Source organism: Corythoichthys intestinalis, chromosome 2, assembly GCF_030265065.1.
Source record: "Corythoichthys intestinalis isolate RoL2023-P3 chromosome 2, ASM3026506v1, whole genome shotgun sequence".
Lineage (NCBI taxonomy): Eukaryota > Metazoa > Chordata > Actinopteri > Syngnathiformes > Syngnathidae > Corythoichthys > Corythoichthys intestinalis.
Genome location: NC_080396.1, coordinates 72,195,488 through 72,214,792, shown reverse-complemented (window position 1 = coordinate 72,214,792; position 19,305 = coordinate 72,195,488). Strand labels below are relative to the sequence as shown.

At 40.6% G+C, this 19,305-nt stretch overlaps 1 protein-coding gene across 9 annotated transcripts in view; it reads left to right on the top strand.

Moving 5' to 3' along the window:
• Positions 1 to 3,173: 3,173 nt before the first annotated feature.
• The window catches only part of LOC130930836 (muscleblind-like protein 2a), a 102,167-nt gene continuing 86,035 nt past the window's right edge, over positions 3,174 to 19,305 (top strand). For 8 of the 9 annotated variants that reach the window (XM_057859047.1, XM_057859092.1, XM_057859064.1 and 5 more), the window contains exon 1: positions 3,174 to 3,376. The gene's annotated coding sequence lies outside the window, so the exon portion shown is untranslated. Of the gene's footprint in view, positions 3,377 to 15,398; positions 16,715 to 19,305 lie in introns of those variants that run through there. The other variant, XM_057859037.1, reaches the window with a different exon arrangement.

Genomic DNA, 19,305 nt, shown 5'->3' with positions numbered 1-19,305 from the left:
AAAAAAGAAGTCCTGTGTGCTAAAGAGAAAAGCAATCCCAATGACAAAGATTTTAACATGTATTTTACAAATGAAATGCCTCAATTAATCTTTTTTTTTCTTATGAACGGTTTTCAAAAACTTTATCGGTGGATTTTCTCAAATCCCTCAATGAATCTTTTTTTTTTTTCTTATGAACAGTTTTCAAAAACTTTATCGGTGGATTTTCTCAAGTTGAAGCGCCACACAGAAATTAATAAATTTAATTGTGTAAGCAGGATCTGTGTATTATTCTTATTGTTTAATTACAGGTATTTTAGCTCATTTCAATTTATTTTATTTAAATGGGCTATTATTTATTTTATTATGTGTTTATATTTTACAAATTTGATGTAGCATTCATTTATATTGTATATTTTATGCTGTATAACTTTAGTTCCTATGTGAATATTAGTTCCTACTTGTTTTGTTGTGGTAAGAGGGTTTTGTATTGAACACTGGGCCGTGTTGGTTATTATTATAGCAGAGAAGACAGCAGTAAATCAACAAAGACAAGTCAACTGTGCCCTGATCTACAACTCAAGAGATCTGATGGACTCAAAAAGTGGGTTACGATTGCATATTAGTTTGAAAATCGACCGGATCCAACGTATTTTTACACGAGTGACTTCCGGTCTGCTCGATGTATTGACGCAGGAGGGTCGTGTCTCGCGTCAAATAATAAACTCTACCGTTATTTTCGCGTGCATTGTGTTGAGCCGCTTCTGGGACGTGTCTAACACGCGGCCGCACTGCGACTGGTGTGCATTGGCTGATTGACTTTAACGCCCGCGTTTCACTGCGTTCTCGCAGCGGCCACGTTCTCGTGCCGTTGACGTTTCTGGGTTATACTGTCCTACCGTGTTGGTTCTCATTATAGTAGAGAAGACGGAGTAAATATAATCTACACAAAGAAACTGTAACCCGATCGACTCACAGCTTCGAAAAGTAAGGCTTACATTACGTCAGAAACACGTTCGGTACGCCTCCGTTCCGAACCGAGCACCACGTACCGAAACGGTTCAATACAAATACATGTACCGTTAGACCCTTACGTTCTGGTGTGGCCAAGTCAAAGTCCAGACTTGAACCCCATCGAGATTCTGTGGCGTGACCTAAAGCGAGTCATGCCACATACCCCAGGAATCTGACTGAACTACAGCAGTTTTGTAGAGAAGAATGGGCCAAGATTACTCCTGATCGATGTGCCAGACTGAGCTGCATCTACAGGAAGCGTCTGGTTGAACTAATTTCTGCCAAAGAGGGGGGCGCAAAATATTAAATGTGATTGTCACTTACTTAATTTTCCCCCTTCTGTCATTGTTTGTATACTATCCTCATTAAAATATGAAAATCTATAAATGTTTGGGTGGTTTTGGTTAAAGCTCACACTGTTTTTTCATCTGTGTGATTTTGACAAAAATCAGATCACATTTCATGGTGATTTTATGCAGATGTGAGAAAATCCAAAAAAGGTTCAGATACTTTTTCATACCATCGTAGGCCTGTCACTAACCCAATAGTGATGGGCTACCGGATCACGGCGGATTGTAACTGCGCATGCGCGAACTGATGCCATTTTCTCTCGAGTGATTACAGCATATATAGATATGTATGTGATATATTAAAAAAATAATATATAGAGTTTTCTTTCTTTTTGGGGAGTGGGAGTGGTATGTATGTATGGTATGTATCTCTGATGGGTTTACTTGGGGTGAGGGGAGAGGCACTGCACTGTTTAAATTCTTGAAAGACACAAAGTTTACGTCGAGATCGTGAGGGTCAAAGCATGGGCTGCATATTCTTGTACACTATTTGGTGGTATGCACCTGAAAGTTGCAATCCGCGACTAATCAAAACATTTTTTAATGTGCCACCATGTCACTAGAGTGATTTATTTGGTCAATTCAGACATACGGTATAAAAAAATTATTATCAGCAATGTTCCGATTGCATATTTTTGCACCGAGTCCAAGTCACCTGATTTTAAGAATCTGCCGATAGAGTCCGATCAAATATTGAAAAAAGGTTTTTGATACAAAAGTTCCAAAAATATTACTGTATAATGTTGATTTTTTTTAAGATGAAAAACGTTGAAAAATGCTTGCTTTTATTAAACACTTCATTGAGTGAGTCCACTCAGATCCACTCACGCAGCTGAGAACAGCCTCTCACTTCCACAATGAGTTGCCACAGCACACGTATGCAAGTTTAACGATGATTAACATATTTGCGCCTTTGATCGTAGAGCAACCAAGCTTCTCTGGCAAGATCAAAGCCACAAACCTGTCAATCAGCGCTATATGAGCATGAAGCAGAAAAAAAATCATTTTTTAAAATTAAAAACCCGATCCTTTTAACCCTATTCCAGTCCTCTGAAAAATGGCGCGATCGGCCCGATTTCCAATCACGCGATTGGAACAGGACATCCCTAATTATTGGTAAATGGAGAGTACTTATATAGCGCATTTATCTACATGTTTAACATGCCCAAAGCACTGCATAACCCAAAAAGTTGCTCACACAACATAATTAACTACGTATGTGCATAAAAAAAAACTATGTATGTACATGGGCATTAAATTAGTTTAAATTGGCATTAAATAAGGCATTAAAAAGCATTAAATGAGATTTGCTGATACCTGTAAAAACACTAACACTCATAATGCATCTTTTTCCATCATTGGCACCCAACGAGTTAATATTAAAAAAAAAAAAACTAAAATAATGAATTTTTATTGATTTATTTTTACAGTTTAATAAATCTAATGTATCCATCTCATGCTAACTGATAGACAGCGATTTGTTGAGAAATCAGTGGCCACATCTTTTCCCCTCGGGGAGATTCAATGTTGTTTCCCTAGCAACAAACACCCCCTCCCCTTACTCTTGCTTCTGTTGGACTGATCCATAGTCATAACAGGGTACTATTATGTTTATCCTCTGTTTAAAGAGTCTTTAATTGCTCTCTAATGATGTCACATGTGAAAAGAACCGCTATAAATCACAACATAAACAGACACTGTCCTAATACGTGCTTAGTTGTTTATTATTCAATGTTAATACAGTTTTGAAAAGCAAAACACCCCCATAGCGTGACGCATTTGCACGCGTCCATGAACTGTCAAAATCGCTTGTTGCTTCCTCCCGAGCCTTAAAAGTAGTGAGCAAGCTAGCTTACCTTTCGCCTGATACTGAATAAAAACACATTTGTTACGCTTTTAAAAGTTACCTTCCACAAAGTAGCAGAAGGTATCAGCATGGTCGCCTTTGCGTGGTTTTAATTTGCGGGCCCACGCCAACGAAAGGAGTGAGTGGCGCCACCACGCGCAGCTGGATGTGACAGTTTCGCCATCAGGTAAGAGGGACAGAAGTTAGCTTAGCTTAGCTTTATTTTTTATTTTTATTGTCATTGCTTTAAATAGCAACGTTTTTTTTTTTTTTTTTTTTGGTTCAAATTTCATGAACTCATCATTGATGTTGCTGCATTAAACCTTTCAGGGACGGCTATTAACACCTGTTGTCCTCTATATAGCAAGTGTATTTCTCGTCATTTATTAAAAAGTAGTAGTAAATTATTTATTAATTAATAATTTTTTTCGGAATATTTTTTTTTATATATGAAATGCATTTATAAATTAGTACGCTGTGACTATAAACTAAATGATTTACAATAAAATGAAAAAAAAAAAAAAAAATACAGGTAGTGCCCGGGTTACGAACGAGTCCCGTTCCGAAGCTGGCGACGTAACCTGAATTTCCGCGTCAGTCTGAATGAACCCTTCAAATACCCCAAAATAACTATCCAAAAAGTCCAAAAGTATTGTATTATGTTTAATGATGAAGGATACACAGCCTCTGGTGACAGCCTTGGGTCTGGCTGGACTATCGCCTTGAAGGACAGAAGCAGACGTCTGACGTGGATAAAGGATAGCTGTGCTCTGGTTTGGGCCACTTAAGGCCGTAAGTTGTTTCAGCCAATATATGTTTGTGTATACAATTGTAATTGAGTTTACAGCTACAGTTTGTGGACTTAAGTGTGGGCAATTTCCTATGAGAATTGTAAATACTTTAGCATTCGTAGCATTTATGCGAGCAGACTTTTGTTAGGCAAATTAGGCTAATTTATTCTACTAAATTTACACATTGATCAGACTAGATGGGCGTTTGAACACCTATTGTTTTGTGTTGTGTGTTTTTTGGTAATATGTGTGTCGTTTTGAACATAAGTGTTTATATACTAGTATATTGTACAGCTTTACAAATTGTCAAGAGTGAAGGAAGTGTAAAGCTCAAAAAGCACAACTGCCTTTTTTGCTGTCTGTCAAGCTGAACAACTTCACTTTTAGTGAGGACAAAACACATCATATTAATAAAGTAATAAGATACTGTGAGGTACAATAAGGTAATTTTTATGCAAATAATAATAAATTTAAAAAACAAAACAAAAAAACAACGCTGGAGACACAATGGTGGACGAGACTCCGGCGTCGTTAAGTCAAAATCGCGTAAGTCGGAAACGTCTTAACCCGAGGACTACCTGTAATCAATGTTATGGCTCCAGGTAACCGCTAAAGTTATTTTTTTACCCATAGAATCTTACTCATTGCATGCCATTGATTGTGATAGTAGTCCAATTCATTTAAACCAGGAAGACTAGCTTCGCCCCTCCCAGTCAAAATGGATTGGACGTCTAGTGCCGTAAATGGCAGCCAGTGAGTGCCCTATAAAGATTAAAATTGAAAGCTGAGTTTTTCATTTTTCCGTGTTTCTTGTGATTCATAAAAAATGTTTGTGAAAAACACAAAACTCTGAAAATCCCAAATAACGCAAAAAAAAACCCTACACCCTGCTCACCCCCCCAAAAAACAACCACGAAAACAAAACAAAAAATGGAAAAACCTCGCTTAAAAAAAAAAAAAAAAAAAAAAGTAGTCTTTAGAGGGATTTACACGGTGGGAAAAAGCACAACTGCCTTTTTTGCTGTCTGTCAAGCTGAACAACTTCACTTTTAGTGAGGACAAAACACATTATATTAATAAAGTAATAAGATACTGTGAGGTACAATAAGGTAATTTTTATGCAAATAATAATAAATTAAAAAAAAAAAAAAAAAAAAACAACGCTGGAGACACAATGGTGGACGAGACTCCGTGACGTTGTTAAAACGACAAGTAATTAGCGTGAGCGGAGAATGGAGACGTTTATTCAACATGGCTAGCGCGAGCCATGTTGACTGTTGTCCATGACTTGCGTCGATGTGTTTTTGGTCATTTAAAACTGGTTTTACCGCGGATCGGAACATATTCTCGGCTTTCCTGTTCGCCATCTGTGTTGTTGTAGAGACGACTTTCGGTGCGCAAGAGTGACGTTACTCGTTAAGAACACGTCACGCAAATAAACGAATCTGATTGGACGGTTGATTTTGTACTTGTTCGAGAGGCCGTTAATGGGCTGCGTCCCAGACTATTTCTCACAGTGTTTGAAAAATACAGGGAGAATTGTCTGGCGGTGCCAGGCAACTTTTTTAAATGACCTTCACAATTTAACTTGAAGTTACGTTAGGAATGTTGTAAGTAACAATAAAGACAAAATGGACAACTATTTCCTTGAAAAATATTATTTCATTACAGCTTCCTGACTCCAACTGTACTGTTTTAAGCACATAAAACTTGTTAAAGATTTTAGTAAAGGTTTTTAGTATAACATTCAAAAATAATTCCTCAGTACACAAATCAGACAAAAGTCCATTTTTTTGTCTCGTGGGTAAAGTGCTGATAAAATTGTGTCAATGATTAATTTGTTTTCTTTAAACAAACTAAATAAAATCGAATAAAGAGGACTGTAATGAATGTTTTCTTAACAAACAGTTGTTCAGAAATACAATCCAAATCCAATTTCAAAGCACAGGCTCTTGTATGACAAATTACAGTTAAATGGGAGTTTGCGCTGAAGGGAGACTAAGCTGGGTTTATGTGTGTGGTTTCTTTAAAAAAAAAGAAATGAGACAACTTTACAATCTAAAAATAACTGAAGTGCTAATGTGCTTCTCCAAGTCACAATATAAACAGACATGTAAGACACTGATTAGCATAATCGCTAACTAGATTAGCGCTCTGTGCTGAGTAATAACGTCTCATCATCAAAGAATGCAAACAATGCAATTGGCTTCATTTACTCACCTCTGACGGAGGCGCACTGGATCTAACAACACAAAAGTCAACCTATGGGCAAACCACGTAGGAGGCGACGTCGCTCGTGTTCAATACATTTTCTATGGAACGCACGCGTTGAGACGAAAATCACCAACCCTGTTGCGGCGAAGTGACACGCGACGTTCGTGCACGTTTGTGCACGTACACCTGCAATATGCACACCAGCAACACGATATAAGAAAATAGGAAATGGTTCTATTTCTGTCGCTGTCGCCTGGCACTACAACCAATCAGCAACGGATTTATTGATAGACAAATCACCTCAGAGGACACTGGCCAACCTGGAAATTGACATCCACACGCCACAATTTGTCAACATGGGGGAAAAAAAAACTCAACATGGATATTTCATTTTCTCTCATTTCTCTTGTGCGTTTGCAGTTCTTTACAAGTTTCAATGACTGTGTAACATTGCTTGTCATTAAAAAACAAAAAAAACTTTGTCAACATTGAGGAGCGTGTCATTTTAGCTGTGAAAGTGCGATCAGCACATACTTTATGATACCTCTGGGCATGATTTCCGGGACATAATTAAAAAGGCAGCAGTATGTGAAGATGTTAGTGCTCATAAAAGACCGGAAATTTTGAAATGCCCTCCAAATTCATAGCCAATCAGAGACTAGCAATGAAGCACAGACAGAGGGCGATCCATGTCGCTGTCGCTTACTGCTACAGTCTCGTCACGCCCTGAGTGTTGGCTTTCAGCTCAACAGCGATGACTTTCGCATTTCGCCATCGCTCATCGCCTCCCGTGTTTTTTGCCACTAACTCGGGACACTTCGTAATATTGATTCAGCAACCCAACCTGAGTGTAGCAGTGAACTCTCTCTCTCTTGCTGTAATCAATGGGGCACACATAGGCTCACGTTGCACACAAACAAGGACCCAATTAGGACTGCTCATAGCTGCCGGCAAAAATCGATTATCATTTTCGTTGGCAACTAGTTTAATAAGTGATTTTAATCGATTGGTTGTTGCAGCCTTATTATAATGGCGGCCATTTTGGGTAGGGCGACCAGTGGTCAGAAACTAGATCTCAAAAAGTACATATTGTACAGCAACGGCATGTTGTTTTTTTTAATACTTGCTGTCATCGATGTCGTTTTAGTGCTATATTGGTACCGATAGCGATATTATCGGTGGGAATAGCAACAAGCGTCTTGGGTAGGGCGACCAGTGGTAAGAAACAATATACGTTATAAGCCGGCTCCCCCTTGATTGTAACACACACCAAAGCTGTGGGATGGATGGGACCTGTTGAGGGGTGTGACATAACGGTTGCCTCCTCACGGCAGGCCCGGCCATTCCCGCACCTCTTTTAACGCACCACATACATCATATTCCACAGGGGAGCTCCAGCGAGGGGAGGTGGGATGGGCGGCTGGGTAGAGTTTCCATGCAACGGTCCCACTGCCCCAAGCCGGGCTCTCCTATTTTAATGCATACACTGCACTACCTTCCCCACACAATCCCTACATGGTGCTGAGTAATGGCTGCCAGTCAGGAATCTGGCAGCCACAGTAATAGGGTGGTAGGTGGGTCCCACACTTTTTCTCTATGGCGTGGCTCCCTGGGTGTGGCCTCCTCTCTGCCTGGGTTGCCGGCCCCGGGGGAGGGGGGTCGGGGCTCCGATCTCATGGGGTGGTGGCACGTCCCCTTATCCCACCCTTGAAGGCCTTTAGGTGGGGGCGCGGATGGCCTGGGGGACCACCCTGGACCCCTGGGGATGACGATGGGCCCCTTTACTGGGCTGCAGGAGGAGGGATGGGCTGCGCTGACACCCCCCCCACCCCCAATTGGCTGGGGCCATGGCCCTGGGGCGGCACCCATGTGGCATCTCCACTCATTTGCGGGACTATCACTTGTTAGATGGGACTCACGCATGACAAGATGAAATTAGACACACTCAAGTAGGAAACCTCGGTGTCAGGATTAGTAATGAGACAGCATAAAATAGGATACCAACATACTCACACTCACAAGGGATTCACGCAAATACTCGGTTCTAGACCACATGGCTGATTTGTGTACACTCTACCCCTCCCAATCACTTATCTCTCAGACCCCCCCCCCCTTTCCTTGGTTACCAGGCCCCCCACATGGTGTCAACCGGAAACTAGCTAACTAGCTAAAGATAGCACCAACATATTCATAGTTAGTTAGTGTAGGCGTTTAATGTACAGTATATCACAAAAATTGAGTACAGACTACAGACCTCGCATTTCACAAGAAAGCCCGCAAACAATTTGTTGAAGACATGTCAACAAAGCACATGGATTACTGGAACCATGTCCTATGGTCTGATGAGACGGGTGGGCTTTCTTGTGTACGGTCTCCAGAAGAGGCTTCCTCCTGGAGTGACAGCCATGCGCACCAATTTGATGTAGAGTGTGGCGTATGGTCTGAGCACAAACTGGCTGACCCCCCACCTCGTCAATCTCTGCAGCAAGGCTGACAGCACTCCTGTAACGAGTCACATGACATTTTGGAGGGAAAATGACAAGCAGTACTCAATTTGGACATTTAGGGATGTACGTAGTTTCTATGGGGTGTACTCACTTTTGTTGCCAGGGGTTTAGATCTTAATGGCTATATTTTGAGTTGGAAAATATTAAACTATTATGTAAGCTGCACACAGACTACTTTTCATTGTGTCAAAGTGTCATTTTGTCAGTGTTGTCCCATGAAAAGATATACTTAAATATCTGCAGAAATGTGAGGGTTGTACTCACTTTTGTGGTACACTGTACTGTTTTTCTTGTTGTTGTTTGTACTTCTTCTGTCTCTCTCTCCTTCTTTTCTTCTGTTCCCCTATAACCCCTTCCTGTGGGCTACCTTCTCCTAATAAACGAGGTATGTTGAATGATCACAATGGAAGTATGTCGTACTCCCATGTGATACATTAAAACTGTTCAGACCGGTCCTCGAGAGCCCCTATCCAGCTTGTTTTCCATGTCTCCCTCCTTTAACACACCTGAATCAAAAGATCAGCTCATCAGCAAGCTTTGCAGGGGCCTGACAACGATCCTCATTATTACTTGATTCAGGAGTGTTGGAGGAGGGAAACATGGAAAACAAGTTGGATAGGGGCTCTCGAGGACCGGACTTGGACACTCCTGGTTCAGACCAGTCGGACACTCAGATATCTCCTTTCGCCGTGTCAATCAACCGAACAGGACAGGTTAAAAAAAACAAACAAACAAAAAAAAAAACGATATATGTTTAATAAACGCAGTGTTTCGCCGTTGACGGCTTCGTATGGCCGGCGCACGCAGACAGGGGAAATGCAAATAACACAAGTACAGTGGTACCTCGACATTCGATCGCTTCGACACACAATCTTTTCGACATCCGACGTAAAATTTGACTCGCAATTTGTTTCTACAGCCGACGACATTCTCGAAATACGACGATTTATGATAACCCGGCAGTGACTTTGTTTTCCCACAAGACGGGCGCATGGTGGATTTTCTTGTGGGAGAAATCAACATGGGTTCCAACAATGTTAGTACAGGTGGTGAAAAAAAGGAAAAAGGTGAGGCTTATCATTTAACGAAGTTTGAAATGATTGGGAAATATGAGCGAAGTGTCCGCGTCCGTAAACTGGCTCGAAAATACAGCCGTAGAATGGCTACGAGCGCGGAGGTCCTTATCCGTTCTCGTCAGTCTCAAGTTAAGGTGACAATTATTATTATTGTGAAATCGCCAGCTTCGTCAGGTTTTTAATCATTTATTTCAGAACTTGCCTTCACAACATGCCTACTGTCCTCAGCAGCTGACGTCCAACAGTAGAACGTGGAAAAGTGAAAGTAAAAACTCTAATACACTCCCTCTCACTGTGTCGTCAGCCACGCGGTGCGATCAGGTACACCACTCAAAATACATCCACCACATTAGAACCCGATTCGTTACATTATTACGGGTGGTATTATTATTATTATTACTATTATTATTACATTTTTTATTCATAATTTGAAAAGTGAAAGTGAAACTAAAAAGGTCACTCAGCCATGCGATGCGTTCAGGTTCACTACGCAAACACATTCGCCACATTACAACCCGGTTTGTTACATTATTACAGGTATTATTATTATTGCTAGTATTATATTATTATTCCGATTTTCATTCATATTGTATTTGTTTTGCTCTTTGTAATTGCTTTTTGCAATAGTAACAACAGCATTTATTAAGGATTTAGTGTAGGTTTTTGGGCTGTGGAACGAATTAATGGAATTATAATGTATTCTTATGAGAAAATCCTGCTCGACATACGATCATTTCGACTTACAAATAAGGTCCTGGAACGAATTAACTTCATATGTAGCGGTAGCACTGTAGTTGGAGAACGGGCATAAACAAAGCACATGCACTTAGCCTCCCCTGAGGTGATGTGTAGTGTTTTTCCCATGACTGTATTCTGATTTTGTCTGGATGAGTTTCTGAGTATGGGTGTTTATGTTTCTCAGTTTGAACCTTTTCTAAGAACTACATCTCCAATGATGCTTATCAGCAAAGCAGCAAGGATTTCTCTTCAATGTATCTCATGCTGTTGATTTATTTGTTTTCTGGTATCTTGATCTTGAGCTCTGTTTTCATTTGAGCTGATTTTAACAAAGCTTGGCAGGTTTTGGGGCTGTAGATTGGCAAACCGCATTTATGTGGGGAGCTTTACTTTCAGGTTGTAGTATTGCTAAACGCAATGTGGTGGGACAGCTTCAAATAAGAGGGGAGGGGCTACCGTAAAGGAAGGAAAAGGCTCCGCTTGTTTGTCTGCGAGGCTTTTGTTTTGTGCACTTTGTTTTCCTGCTGGAAAAATCTATTTCGGAGATAGGCTGCCCGCACCATGCCAGGGGAAATTTCACCTCACCTGCAATTGTTATGCTACCTTTGAATAGAAAGCAACCATTCGATGACAGTTATGAAAAAAAAAACCTTCCATTGGTTTTATTTGGGATGTTCAAAATGTTGCACTGATCTACAAGTAACAAAGAGAAAAACAAGGTATTCTCATCATTTGGCTGGGAATTGGAATGAGTTCATCACTACTGAACATGTGTTCATTCGCTGCCATCCCTCCCACTTTATATGAGTTGGACATCTATGGCTGTTAGCGTCAGCCAATGCTGAAGGCAATGAGATCATTTTGGGGCATTTCACGCACTAAGTCTCCCCTGAGGTAGTTTTTTTTCATGATTGTATTCTGATTTCGTCTGGATGAGTTCGTGAGTATGGGTGTTTATGCTTCTCAGTTTTGCTTCCTAAAAGAGTTACGTTATCTTAAACCCAAAAATCGCTGATACAGTGGGGCAAATAAGTATTTAGGCAACCACTAATTGTGCAAGTTCTCCCACTTGAAAATATTAGAGAGGCCTGTAATTGTTAACGTGGGTAAACCTCAACCATGAGAGACAGAATGTGGAAAAAAAACAGAAAATCACATTGTTTGATTTTTAAATAATTTATTTGCAAATCATTGTGGAAAATAAGTATTTGGTCAATACCAAAAGTTCATCTCAGTATTTTGTTATGAACCCTTTGTTGGCAATAACGGAGGCCAAACGTTTTCTGTAACTCTTTACAAGCTTTTCACACACTGTTGCTGGTATTTTGGCCCATTCCTCCATGCAGATCTCCTCTAGAGCAGTGATGTTTTGGGGCTGTCGTTGGGCAACATGGACTTCCAACTCCCTCCGCAGATTTTCTATGGGTTTGAGCCCTGGAGACTGGCTGGCTAGGCCACTCCAGGACCTTGAAATGCTTCTTACGAAGCCACTCTTTTGTTGCCCTGGCTGTGTGTTTGGGATCATTGCCATGCTGAAAGAACCAGCCACCTCTCATCTTCAATGCCCTTGCTGATGGAAGGAGATTTTCACTCAATATCTCTCGATACATGGCCCCATTCATTCTTTCCTTTACACAGATCAGTCGTCCTGGTCCATTTGCAGAAAAACAGCCCCAAAGCATGATGTTTCCACCCCCATGCTTCACAGTGGGTATGGTGCAATTCATTATTCTGTTTCCTCCAAACAAGAGAACCTGTGTTTCTACCAAAAAGTTCTATTTTGGTTTCATCTGACCATAACACATTCTCCCAGTCCTCTTCAGGATCATCCAAATGCTCTCTAGCAACCCGCAGACGGGCCTGGACGTGTACTTTCTTCAGCAGGGGGACACGTCTGGCAGTGCAGGATTTGAGTCCCTGGCGGCGCATTGTGTTACTGATAGTAACCTTTGTCACTGTGGTCCCAGCTCTCTGCAGTGGCGCCTCCAGAAATTTTTCATAGGGGTGGCCAAAACTAAAAGCCATAATTTCAGGTTTTCATTATATTATTGCAGTAAAAAGGTCATGGGAAAACTATCAGAAAGACTTAAGGACACAGCTACTGATATACTTTGGTGTATTGTGTAATATTTTATGTTACTAATGATTTAATGTTCATAGTCCATAACTGTCCAGTCAACATTTTGAGTTCCACAACAATTCTGTTTTATTGTGTTATGTACATATTAGGCATAAGGTGTACATTTAAGTTAACTAAACAAAATAAATGCATTCATTTGGGATGAAATGCATAACTGATGCTGCAACAATCTAACGATATACTGGCAAGCGGGGTGGCCAGTGGGGTGGCCAAACAATTTATAGGGGTGGCCGTGGCCACCCCTGGCCACCCCCTGGTGGCGCCACTGGCTCTCTGTAGGTCATTCACTAGGTCCCCCCGTGTGGTTCTGGGATTTTTGCTTCCCGTTCTTGTTATCATTTTGACGCCACAGGGTGAGGAGGGAGTTGAAAGTCCGTGTTGCCCAACGACAGCCCCAAAACATCACTGCTCTAGAGGAGATCTGCATGGAGGAATGGGCCAAAATACCAGCAACAGTGTGTGAAAAGCTTGTGAAGAGTTACAGAAAACGTTTGGCCTCCGTTATTGCCAACAAAAGGTACATAACAAAGTATTGAGATTAACTTTTGGAATAGACCAAATACTTATTTTCCACAATGATTTGCAAATAAATTCTTTAAAAATCAAACAATGTGATTTTCTGTTTTTTTTTTTCCACATTCTGTCTCTCATGGTTGAGGTTTACCCATGTTGACAATTACAGGCCTCTCATATTTTCAAGTGGGAGAACTTGTACAATTAATGACTAAATACTTATTTGCCCCACTGTATGTACCGGTAGCTACTCTGGTTGTTTAGGGCTAAAGGCAATACCAATCGGCTGCTAGTGTTCCTCTCCTACCTCTCCTCCACGCATGCATGGCCCTCCTGAGCTTAGTATTCTCACTGGAGCAGAAGTTGCATCAAGCTGTTTGTTGCGTTTGTATTTTCGGCGAATAAAAATATTCATTGGTTAACGCTTACAATTTGTGTGTGTGAAACTATCTGCAGTTGGGCATGGGCATAAAAATTAGTTTAAAGTGGCATTTAAAGTGGCATTAAAAACCATTACAGATTTGCTGATAGCGGCAGAAACCCTGAATAAGTAACGCATACTCACTTGAATGTGAAGTAATTGCTATCATGGCTTGGTGTACTATTGACAGAATGAACATTCGCTCATTCGCTGCCATCCCTCCCACTTCCAATGGATTGGACGTCTAGTAGCGATAAACTCTTTTCAGTTGATGGCAAAGGAAAAACAAGACGATTTTGGTAGGGGCAAAGTTCCCATCACAGTCAATACATTGACATTAAAATCAAGTCATAACCAGCTTATTTCTTGAACAAAAATTATTTTATCAACGTCAACAGTCCTGTTTGACTGGGGGAAGCTGGCAGACATCTTTTGACTTCCGAGTCAAAACGGATTGGACTTCTATCGCCGATAATGGCAGTCAACGCGAATTATAAAAGCCCAGCGATACCAGAAGAAACAGCCAGGCCGCCGTGTCATTGGCAGCCCTTTGTTTTGCACTTTGTATGCGACTCAGACTGACAGTACAGCTGTTCGATTGAATCCGGACTTCTGACTCATCAGTTCTGCCGCGCCCAGGCTTCAGCGCTCACATGATGCCAAGCGGACGGGCGCAGGGAGGGAAGGAGGCGGGGGTCACGCAAATATTAAACGTAGGCTGATTAAAGAGAATTGTTCATTTCAAACTAATTTGCTTCATTAAAAAAAACCTGGCGTCCACATACATGATAGTTTTAGGTCATGCCTCATTATTTATTTATTATTTTATTATTTTGTTTTTGTCATCAATCATTGTTTTTAAGGAATAGTTTAAATGATGAATTAATAAAATGGTAATGAAAACTAAATTCCCAAAAAATCTAAATCCAAACAAAAGATCACAAAATTACAAACCCCACCCACAAACCCCCCCCCCCAAAAAAAAAAACAAAACTAAAAATGATAAAGAGAAAAACTATGAAAAGAAATACGCAAAAAAATCCCCAAAACTACGGGGTCAGGTGGGGGGATTACAGAACAGGAACTTCACAAGAACATGGAAACTGCACACAAAAAAAACAAAACTGTAAAAACACAAGGCCTCTGAAAAATACAAAAACCATGCAACCCCCCCCCAAAAAACCAAAACTGTAAAAACACAAAGCCTCTGAAAAATACAAAAACCATGCAACCCCCCCCACAAAAAAAAACACGGAAACCCCCCCGAAAATCACAAGAATTTCCAAGAAATCATGGAAAAAGTCATGAAAACAAAATCATTCTAACAAATTGCAAAAAAATCACAAGAATTTGTGAAAAATCATGAAAATATCACCAAAAAGTCGCTAAAAATCATGAGAATTTGTGAAAAATCACCCAAAAAGTCATGGGAAAAAAATCACCCCAAAATTGCGAAAAATCACAGGTATTTGAAAAAATTCATGAAAAAAATCACTCGAACAAATTGCAAAAAAAAGATCACAGGAATGTGCAAAAAATCATGAAAATATCACCAAAAATAGCTAAATTGACAAGAATTTGAAAAAAAAAAAAAAAAAATCACCCCAATTTTTTTTTTTCAAATCACGAAAAATCACAGGTATTTATAAAGAAATCATGAAATATATTAGTCCAACAAATTGCAAAAAAAAAAAGATCACAAGAATTTGCGAAACTTAAGGGGAAAAAAAACATGAAAATATCACCTAACAACCACGAGAAAAAAAAATAAATCACCCAAAAATCAGGAAAAATCACGGGTATTTGTAAAGAAATAATGAAAAATATCACTCCAACATATTGCAAAAAAAAAAGATTACAAGAATTTGCGAAAATTAAGGGAAAAAAATGAAAATATCACCTAAAAATCACGAAAAATCACGAGAATTTGCAAAAAATCTCGAAAAAGTAATGAAAAAAAATCACCATAAAATCGCTGAAAAATCACAGGGATTTGCAATAAAAGTCACCCTTGTAGCTGGAGCAGAAAAGTCATGAAAAAAAATACTCCAAAAAAATCATCAAAAATTGCAAAAATGTGCGAAAAATCATGAAAAAAAAATCTTGAAAATCTCTCAAAAAGCGAAAATCACGAAAATTTGCTAAAAATCACCTCAAAAAAGTATGGAAACATCACCAAAAATCACCAAAAAATGCAAAAAAATAAAAACCATAGAAACTTTTACATTTTACAGAGCACTCATTGGCTGCCGTTGACTGCACTAGATGTCCAATCCATTTGGACTGTGTACATTCTCCCTCCTCCCAGTTCAAACAGATTGGAAGTCCACCGCCGTCAATGGCAGCCCATAAGTTCAACGAGTGCCCTTATAAAGGGTTATCCGGTCCGATTTATGATTAAAATTCTCTGCGCAAAAGGGCTTAAAGGAGAGAGATGCGAATGAATAATTGGAGTGTCTGTCTGGATGACGAGGGGAGGCGGTGCGGCGTGTGCGGTGCGTTTGTTTCCTGGGGGGATGGTGGGACATATCAATAGAACACACACAAGGACAGACAGCAACGTCCTTATGGACCGAGCGGCGCCGCGTTCAAAGACTCGTGTCGACATCCTGAACAGATTTTTGACAGGAATGGCATCACAGCCAGCAGGGTATGAAATTGGGGAAATACCTTAAGAAGTTAGCATTCAGAGGATGTTACTGTAAGCACAGTTTTCACCTCATTACCTACTCCAATCCAATAGGAAGCCACGATTCCTAGCAGCTTTTCTCCTATTGGCCGGAGCTAGGTGGGCAGGAAGGGGCTGGCTTTAGCGCGTGTGTCGGTGTGTGTATGTGTGTATACTAGGGGCGGTTTTGCCGGAAAGCTTTCAGCCAAATAGTTGAAGTCGGCACTCTCCGGGCTTCCCGCTTTGCCGCCCGCTTGCCCGCCCGCCCGCTTTCCGCCCGCCCGCCCGCCTCGCTGGCTTCGGCATGGACCCGCAACAGCAGCGTGCCAGGAATGACAACGCTTCACGTGGTCGTTAACTCCGCTCGCTGAGGCAGACGGTCGCCCTTGTAGCTGGAGCGGACGGCCGAGAGGGGACCGACCGGCTGGGAGAAACAAAAAAAACAAAAAAAAACAAGGTGGGGAAGATGTGAGTGAGTTTGCTGCAGTGTGTGCTGCACGGAGAGCGTGAGGATGAAAATGGGAGCCTCCCAGTTAGGGCTATTAGTGTAGTTTCCAGTGCTGTAATGGGAAACTCCTGAGAGGAAGTGAGGCGTTGACGCAGAAGGCAAATGTCAGGAGCTTTTTGGCCAAGTTGATGCTGGTTATATGTTATGATCGCGTAGTATTAATGTTGTTTTAGCAAAAAAAAATTGGGCAAGTGACTGTTTTTGGTAACCTGTACACATACTGTATATTTAAAGACTTTTAGGTCACAGCGTTAACCAGGAGTGGGACCTCATGATACGATACGATTTGCGATACAAGGCTCACGATAATGATGATATCACGATTCGGCAATACAACAGTAATTACCAGAAAAACAAGGTATTTTCGTCATTCTGCTGTGAATTGGAATGAGTTTATGACTAGGGGACGTCCAATCCGTTTGAACTGGGAGGGTGGCAGCGAATGAAAACATCCCTCCCACTTCAAACGGATTGGACGTGTATGGCAGTCAATGGAATACAATGAGTTCAATTTTGGGGCATTTCAGGTCATCTCCTGTTGATTTTTGGTCCCTTCCTGTTGATTATGGGGTATTTACGGGTCACCTCCTGTTCATCTGTCACTTCCTGTTGATTTCGGAGTATTTACCAGTCACTTCCTATTGATTTTGGCTCACTTTCTATACATTTTGGGTAATTTCCCGTTGGTTTTGGGGCATTTCTGGGTAACTTCCTATCGATTTCGGGTCACTTCCTATTGATTTTGGCACACTTCCTATTGCAGGCGTGCGAAATTTACGATTTTTAGATTATCCGCGATTCGGCTGCGGAAGATTCGAGAAGGATTCACAAACATCCAAATTTCAATTATTGAATTATACCAGGTAAAGCAGAACTAAAGCACAACGCGGTCTTCGGGGCGCAAAGAGGAACGGACCGAGAGTAAATATCATTTTCAACTCTCGCTGCTAGATAAAAAAAGAATAATACCTGACTGCGGCCGACAGCTGCTACAAACAACGCCCAGTTGGTAGTTGCTACAAACATACGGCCGCATACGGCCACGGTAGATATCACATATATGTAGAACTAGATGCGAAATGACAGATGACGGCGGTGTTAGAAGATGTATAGAGAACTAGATGCCAAATGACAGACTTGCCGGCGTTAGTAAACAGCCGCCATCTTAAAGCAGTAGACTTCTTTAGAAGGCTCTGCAAACCTAAAACCAAACTTTTTATCTATACTCCTAAATCTGCAAAGTCTTGACTTGAATCTATCTTTAAATGATGAAACAATATAAAACTTTGACATGTCGAAAGTAGACATAAGGGAAACTATGGAATAACGGGAGCAATTTTAATAACTTTAACGGTTGATTCACAACATTAAATTAATTAAATGTAGTTTAAAGCTTTTTGATACATAATGGGGACTTGAGTATTTTATTTACTGTTTTTAACTGTTAACTTGATACTGAAATATTAGTTTGGTTTAGACTGTGAGGATTTTTGAACCATTTTGGAACTAATGTACAAAACATTCAAAGCGGGGGGGGGGGGGGGGGGGATGGGTATCAATAATCGATTTATCATCGAATCGGAGCCTCTGAATCATAATCGAATCGTTAGGTGCCCAAGATTCCCACCTCTACTTCCTATACATTTTGGGTCATTTCCTTTTGTTCTGGGGCATTTCTGGTTCACTTCCTGTTGATTTTAGGGCATTTCCGGGTAACTTCCTATTGATTTCAGGTCACTTCCTATTGATTTTGGCACACTACCTGTACATTTTGGGGGATTTCCTGTTGATTCTGGGGCATTTACAGGTCACTTCCTGTTCATTGGTCACTTCCTGTTGATGTTAGGACATTTCTGGATAACTTCCTATTGATTTCGGGTCACTTTCTGATGAATTTTGGCAATCCCCACATCACCTCCTGTTCATCGGTCACTTCCTGTTGATTTCAGGGTATTTACTGATTCGCTTCCTATTGATTTTGGCTCACTTCCTGTACATTTTTCGGCCATTTCCGGGTTATTTCCTGTTCATTAGCCACTTCCTGTTGATTTTAGGAAATTTCTGGATAACATCCTATTGATTTTGGGTCACTTCCTATTAATTTTGAGGCATTCCCAGGTCACTTTCAGTTCATTGGTCACTTTCTGTTGATTTCGGGGTATTTACGAATTACTTCCTATTGATTTTGGCTCACTTCCTATACATTTTGGGTCATTTGCTATTGGTTGTAAACTTCCTGTACATTTTGGGTGATTTCCCGTTGATTCTGGTTCACTTCCTGTTCATTGGTCACTTCTTGTCGATTTTAAGACATTTACGGGTGACTTCCTATCGATTTCAGGTCACTCCCAGGCAGAGGTTGTGCTAGACATTTTCGTTGTCTGTCATTTTGACTGACAGGGTCATAAAAATCCGGTCATAGTCTATTTTTACCGGTCACTTAAATTTTTGAAATGATAATGATGACATATTCAATAGTATTTAGTTTTCATTCATTTTTAATTAATATTGTAACGCTTGCTTGGCGGCGAAAAATTAGA